This window comes from Microcaecilia unicolor, chromosome 3, assembly GCF_901765095.1.
Source record: "Microcaecilia unicolor chromosome 3, aMicUni1.1, whole genome shotgun sequence".
Classification (NCBI taxonomy): domain Eukaryota; kingdom Metazoa; phylum Chordata; class Amphibia; order Gymnophiona; family Siphonopidae; genus Microcaecilia; species Microcaecilia unicolor.
This window is the reverse complement of record NC_044033.1, coordinates 439,985,414-439,992,944: the sequence shown is the minus strand read 5'-3', so window position 1 is coordinate 439,992,944 and position 7,531 is coordinate 439,985,414.

The window sequence follows — 7,531 nt, the reverse complement described above, 5'->3', positions numbered from 1 at the left end:
CAGAAAAGCCCACTCAGCCAGTGACATGCCCCTTTCAAAAAATTAAAAAAAAAACATGACTGCACCCAGATTTCAATGTTACCACAAGACACCTGAGTGCGTCCCACAGTAATCCATTTTTTGGTGTGTTAGACAAATGTTAGTGCCTAATACAGCTTAGTAAAAGGGCCCTATATGAGCGAGATTGGCTTACGTGCTGACAGGAGGGGAGTAAGTCTGAAAATTGTTAAAGGCATGGGACCAGAAGAGTTATATCATGGGATACTGAGAGAGCTCAGAGAGGTTCCATATCCACAATGAATGTGCATCAAATAGATTTGCATGTACTGCCTTCTTGGTATGCAAATCTCGCACATACATATTCATTGCAAATATCCTGAAAACCCGCCTGGCCAGGTGGTCTCTGAGGACTGGGTTGAAAACTAGTGCTTCAGACCATCCCCTACAAGGTGAGTTCTGAGTAACATTGGTCATAAGAGTAGGAGGCAGAAGAGTGTGGTCCAAGGATCAGGAGAGGTATCAAGACACTGCACTTCTCCTAGGCTCCAGGTATCAATGGAGGCAGCTGTGGGTTGCACTTTAAAGGCTCTGGAGAGGAGAAGAAGGATCCTCGCATTTCCACTGCTCAGTTAACTGAGATCCTCTAGGAACTCTCCTATCAGGTGGGTTTGGGATGTTTGTCTCATGTCTCCTGGACAATGGAGCCAAACCAGATTCACTCAAGGCAGCAACCAAGTATGTCTAATCATTACCATGGGACAAAAGGATTCAGGGGATCACAATACAAACTCAAGGAAAGAGAGCTGAAAGGAAACCCCCAAGGAGTCTAAATAGTTCTATAGCAACACTGAGAAGTGAGGATTGTGAAAAATTACAAAAAGACCTCACGAGACTGGGAGACTGGGCATCTAAATGGCAGGTGACATTTAATACGAGTAAGTGCAAAGTGATGCATGTGGGAACGAGGAACCCGAATTATAGCTACGTAACGCAAGGTTCCACATTAGGAGTCACCAACCAAGAAAGGGATCTAGGCGTTGTCGATGATACGTTGAAACCCTCTGCTCAGTGTGCTGCGGCGGGTAAGAGAGCAAATAGAATGTTAGGTATTATTAGGAAAGGAATGGAAAACAAAAATGAGGACGTTGTAACGCCTTTGTATCAGTCCATGATGCAACCGCACCTCGAATATTGTGTTCAGTTCTGGTCACCGCATCTCAAAAAAGATATAGTGGAATTAGAAAAGGTACAGAGAAGGGCGACAAAAATGATAAAGGGGATGAGACGAGTTCCCTATGAGGAAAGGATGGCGCGGCTAGGGCTCTTCAGCTTGGAGAAAAGACTGCTGAAGAGAGGTATGATAGAGGTTATAAAATAATGAGTGGAGTGGAACGGGTAGACGTGAATTGTTTGTTTACTCATTCCAAAAATACTAGGACTAGGGGGCATGTGATGAAGCTACAAAGTAGTAAATTTAAAACAAATCGGAGAAAAATTTCTTCACTCAACATGTAGTTAAACTGGAATTTGTTGGCAGAGAATGTGGTAAAGGTGGCTAGCTTAGAGGGGTTTTAAAAAGGTTTGGATGGCTTCCTAAAGGAAAAGTCCATACACCATTATTAAAATGACTTGGGGAAAATCCACCGCTTATTTCTGGGATAAGCAGCATAAAATGTATTGAACTTTTTTGGGATCTTGCCAGGTATTTGTGACCTGGACTGGCCACTGCTGGAAACAGGACGCTGGGCTTGATGGACCTTTGGTCTGTCCCAATGTGGCAATACTTATGTACTTATGATTTAGATTTGGGTTTTTTTTTCCACTTAGGAAATTGAACTGTTTATGCTGGTATTTTTGTGTTCTGCAGTTCTACAAAGTATTTCCTGTATTTTGGTACCTTTCATACTTGTTCTCACTTGAGGAAAAATTATATTTTCTAGTTTGGAACAACACTCATTGTGTGGAGATGCCCATTATTTTTAGAAACATATCCACATGTAAACAGTAGCATTTACACTTGTATTACTGCGTACACATACGGTATAAATACCAATTTCAGAAAGCTGCTATTTACACATGGAGGTCCACATCATGTACAGATTTTAAGGGGTTTGGCTTAGTGGAACTAAAATCTAAACGTATATTCCCCATTTTACAAAGGCAATACATCTGTATGGAGGAAAATTTCCATACTGGGATTTATACCAGCAAAAAGGCACATATAGCTTTTTTTTAGGGCTGCATGTTAATTATGGTTAATGCCACAATTAATCCATTATTAATTGTGATTAAAATTTTTAAATATGATTAATAATCATGTGCTGCCCTCCTTCTGCATCCCTTCTGTGCCTCCCCCCACTATGTATGGTCTGGCATCGCACCCTCCCCTCCCTGCCCATGGTTCTCCCTCCGCTCCCTACTCCACCCACACCCGGTGTACCTTTCTAAACATGTCTTTGACCCAGCAGGCCAGCGGCAGCTGTATGCAAAAGTTGCCTGCAGCCTGCACCAGGCCTTTCCCTGTGACCCGGCCCACCCCTTCTGATGCAACTTCCAGCAGGGCCGCTAGCCTGCAGGGCCAAAGACCTGCTGTTTAAAAAGGTACACCAGGTGAAGATGCAGTGTGAGAGGAACCTGATAGAGAGCCACGGTCAGGTCCGGGAGGGAAGGAAGAGGTAACGGACTGTGTGGGGGAGGGAGGGAATTGAGAGAAAACCACAGGCACCGTGAGGAGGTTAAGAGAATTGAGAGAGAACTGCGAGTAACGTGGGAGTTGGGGAAAGGAGAGAATTAAGAGAGACCTGCGGGCACCATGTGGGAGTTGGGGGAGGGAGGAAATTGAGAAAGAACCTCAGACTCCATGTTGGGTTGAGAATTGAGCGAGAACCTTGAGCACCATGCAAGGGTTTTGAGGGAATTGAGAGAGAACTGCGGGCAACGCGGGGGGGGGGGGGGGGGGGGGATTGAGAGAGAAGCACGGGCAGGGCCAAAAGGGGAGGGAGAGATGCTGGACTATGCACAGAGGGGGGAGGGGTGAAATACAGGAATGCCAAGCTGAGGGAGAGAAGTGGAGGGAGAAGCGAGAGGGAGATATGTTGGGCTCAGAGGGAGGGAGGAGAGAGAGAAAGAGAGATAGTGGACCTGGGGTGGAGAGGGAGGAGGGAAGGAAGAAGAGAGGTGTTGGACTGGGACGAGGTGACATCCGTTGTTTATTATGACAGCAGGAACAACTATGGATATATAAGCTGAACACAGAGGCGCTTGTAGATCTTAATAGCAAAATTGAATGGCCCATGTTTTATTGATTATGGATTTCTGATTGGTTCTTGTTTATCCTGGTGATGACATCAGCTAGAGTGACTGTTTTGAAAAGGAAGCAGTCATCCTCCAATTCCAAACTATTGCAGTTTTGAGACCGGGTGAGATGGTATACCTGAATGCTGTGGAAAAATTTAAGGCTATGTGATCTCAAACTACAGCATCAGCGAAACAGGGCCACTGTTGGGATGGAAATGCCCCAGTTAAGTGATTAAGTTAATGTTTAGCTGTCATGGGTAATTTTCTGAAACACATATTTAGGGGTCCTTTTACGCAGGACTTTCCCATGTGCTAAGGCCATTTGTATCGCAGCCAGAAAATGGCTGATTTTCTATTTTTTGTATTAATGGCCATGCACTACTTTTGCCATTATCATGCAGCCATAAGCAATATTATCGCGAGAGCCTTTACCAACACTTATTCTGTAGGTGGTAAGAGCTCACACTCTTATCCTACACTAATCAGCATTGAGAAATGTAGATGTGCTGATTAGCACAGATATGCCCACTCTTGCCCCCAGACACGCCCCTGTGTGCTAAAAAATAAAATATGTATTAGTGTGTGGTTTGCCTGTACAGATCCTAAAATTACTGTAGGATGCTTGAGTGCATCTTGCAATAAGCCACTTTAAGCTGTGGTAAGCATGCGCTAGTGCTTAATATAGCTTAGTAAAAGGACCGCTTAGTTTTTTGGACACTGCATCTCATTAAAGACGCCACTCTCGGTCTGCTTTTTTGTGTGCACTTTTTTGCTAGATTATAAGCAGTACATTTTTTCTAGCAAAAAAGGTGTTGGTACTCAAATGCCAAACCACCCTTTAGGGGTGGGGTGATGACTGAGGGACCCACCCCACAATAGCCTGGCCCCCCTGCAACCAGTCACAATCTATGACAAGGCAGAATTTGTGTGTAGAGCCTGAGCTCTTTCATTAAAACATGGGGACCGTGGGTCAGTTTTAGCAGACAATGGAAAAGGTGCCTTGGTACTCAGTACCCCCTCAAAAAAAGCCCCGATTATAAGACTGTTTACAAGTTTGCACCTTAAACTTAAAAATTAGTTACTTCAAAGTTTTGAAAGGTTGTGGAGGGTTTTCGGGGGGGGGGGGGGGGGGGTACCAGTGATGGTGTTGCTTCCACCACTAGCATGATAGTGCATGTGGTTGCTTTAAGTTGGATATTCAGAGGTCTTATTTTCGCCACATTTTTTCACTTTTGTGCAATATTTTAGTGCTAGCAGACCACAGTTGTTCTCTTATATGTACAAAAATATCCTATTTGGAGACATTGACCCTGAATCTACTACAATTAATTGCCATGGACTTGTGGATAATATTTAATAACAGTATAAAGACAGTACATACAACACACGCAGAGCTGCACGTTCAGTAATATACAAAAATATTTATTGAAAATCTATACAAAGAAAAGTTTACAACAAATGTATCTTAGCAAGTAATATCATCTGAACAATACAACACAAATTATGGAATTCCTGAATCAGCACCTGATGTAAACACATACAGCTCTTCTCATGGACTGCAACAAAATCAAATGTGGTATTTTATAAGACAATTATACACATAAATGTCACCTCAGGAATTTTAATCTAGCCACTGTTCTGCTGGCAACAAATTAGCTCCTTTTAATGTGCCTGCAGTCATGCTTTTATACAACTAGTACTAACTGTGTAACATGGCAATATAGTTTAATTAAGTAACATCAAAAACTATGGGCTCCTTTTACAATGCTGCAGTAGTGATTACCGCACACAGAATGCAACAAAGCTTATACGAACTGAATGGGCTTTTGTTACAAGGTTTAGGCGCAGTGTTATAGTATAATAGAGATCTGCATCCAACTTGCACAGCAGGTTTCAGCAGGCGGAAGTCCTTGTACCCAAAGTTGGGCACAGAAATTCATACTAAGAACTATTTAGTAAAGGGCACTCATCCCTTATTGAACAGTGTGGCGTGTGGATTTTTCCCAGTGCCTAATTTTCAGCACCATTTATAGAATCTGACCCATATGGTACATGTTTATGCTTGTTCTCAAGCGGGTGTAATGTCTGCGCTTTCAATCTAGGTGCAATATTTGCCCGATTGGTTCTAGTATTTCATAAAGATAAATAGGCACTTGTGTATCTTTATAAAATAGATTTAAAATAGGCAATCTCTTATAAAATGACCCCCTTAATGACTGTTTCCTCCCAATTTTCCTTCCCCTTTGCTCCTGATTTACCTCTCCATCGCTGTCCTCCTGCGCCACCCCATTATTCATCTCCCCTGAAATTTCCTATAACTCTTCCCGAACCCCTATTCTCTATCCCCTCCCCAAAGCCTGGGGCAAGAAAATGTATTTGTGCTCCATCTGTCTCCTCCCTAATCCCTGCTTCTTTTCTGCCTACGCCGTGATCCCACGTTCTCTTTCCCATTCTCCCTCTGCCACTCCCCATAGTCTAAATGGTTGGAGAAGAGTAGCACTCTTAGGGTAAGGACCATAGTTTTGATATACGCCTTTCTGTAGTACAACCAAAGTGGTTTACATATTATATGCAGGTAAGGGTAATGGGATTTGATATATTGCCTTTCTCTGTCCCTAGTGGGCTTACTTTCCTTTTCATCTGCTGCCAATTCATACTTTGCAGTGCCCACTAACCAGTGAATTAGTGTGAGTTAAGTCAATTAGCACACTTTAAGAGGTTCTGACATGTGTTAACATTTCTTTTATTAAAACAAATGTGTGAAATGATTCCAAAAAAAGACCCAAAAACTGGGGGGGGGGGGGGGGGGGGGGGGGAAGCCATAACAAATTGTATCAACCATTTTTTGCTCTGTGCATCAGGTTGTTTTTTTACTTCTGTCTCCAAGACCCTTTGTGATCTGTGCAGCTCCCCTTCTTTCCTACCCATAGTCACATTCCCTGTCCCTCCTCCTCCCTTCTCTGCACTGATCACTATAATCTTCCTTTTCTACCCCCTGCTCCTCAAAAAAAAAAAAAATCAAGGGCTCATTTTACAAAGTGGTACTACCGATTAGTAGCATGCTGAATGTGGAAAAGTCCATTCAATTTTCATGAGCTTCTTTGCAATCAGCACATGCTAATGGGTAGTGCCGCTTTGTAAAAAGAGCCCCCAAATAAATTAGACCACACAAAATATCAGAAAATTATTACAAATTAGAATGCAAATTATGCAAGCAAGTGACACAATTGCCACAGAACCTTGAAACCTCTGCTTTAGGAAACTGGAGGTTGTGCATATTACCAGCACATGGACCTGCATACTACCCTGTATTTTATGCGCTAATGGTGGCAGATTGCATGTGATAATAGATTTGACACACACTAACCATTAGTAAATGTCCCCCTTTGTTAGCATTAATACAGTGTGCAGAGATGCCAAGTTACCCAGTTCCAAGCTGGAGATTTTGCGACAGTACTGGATTTTTGACAACCCTATCCTGTTGCACTATGGGACCTGCAGCACTGATTTCGATGGGTAGGATCGGGCACTACAATTTCCACACTGCTTTGGGATGTGAATTCAAAACCATGCCTGTCCCAGAATCTTCAGCCTGGAACTGGGTAACTTGGCATCTCTTGAGTGTGGAAAACAAGTCCCTGTGCTGGTAATATTCACAACTTCCAGTTTCCTAAAGCAGAGGTTTCAAGATTCTATGGCAGTTGTGTCACACGTTTATATAATTTGCATTATACTTTGTAATAGTTTTCTGATATTTTGTGTGGTTTTAGTGAGACAGCTCCCACCTTGTCTAATTCATTGCCATCAGACTTAACACTACAATCATCCCATTCTACATTCAAATCGGAACTGAAACACTTCTTATCCCGTGATGCATATGATTGAACAATAGTCCGTGAGAGCATGATTACATCTACCCTCCTCCCGCCTTTGCGCCTCCTGGAGAACGGGGCTGTAGGTCACCACTGATGCGACCTCTTCACCCTGTATACAATGGTCTTTTCTTTCTATTCTTTCTTTTTTCTATTTTGTCTCTTTCCTATCAAAATTTGTAGTTCCTTTCCAGACTCTAATTTTAGTATTTATTGTAAACCACCCAGCTAATATGCTCATAGGCAGTATAACAAGATATAAATAAATCTGAAACTTGACAGGGCCCTATAATTGTTAGCACAAACGAGTATTGGGACGCATAAAATCTAGGTGCCCGCAGTTACACCAGCCACACACCTAA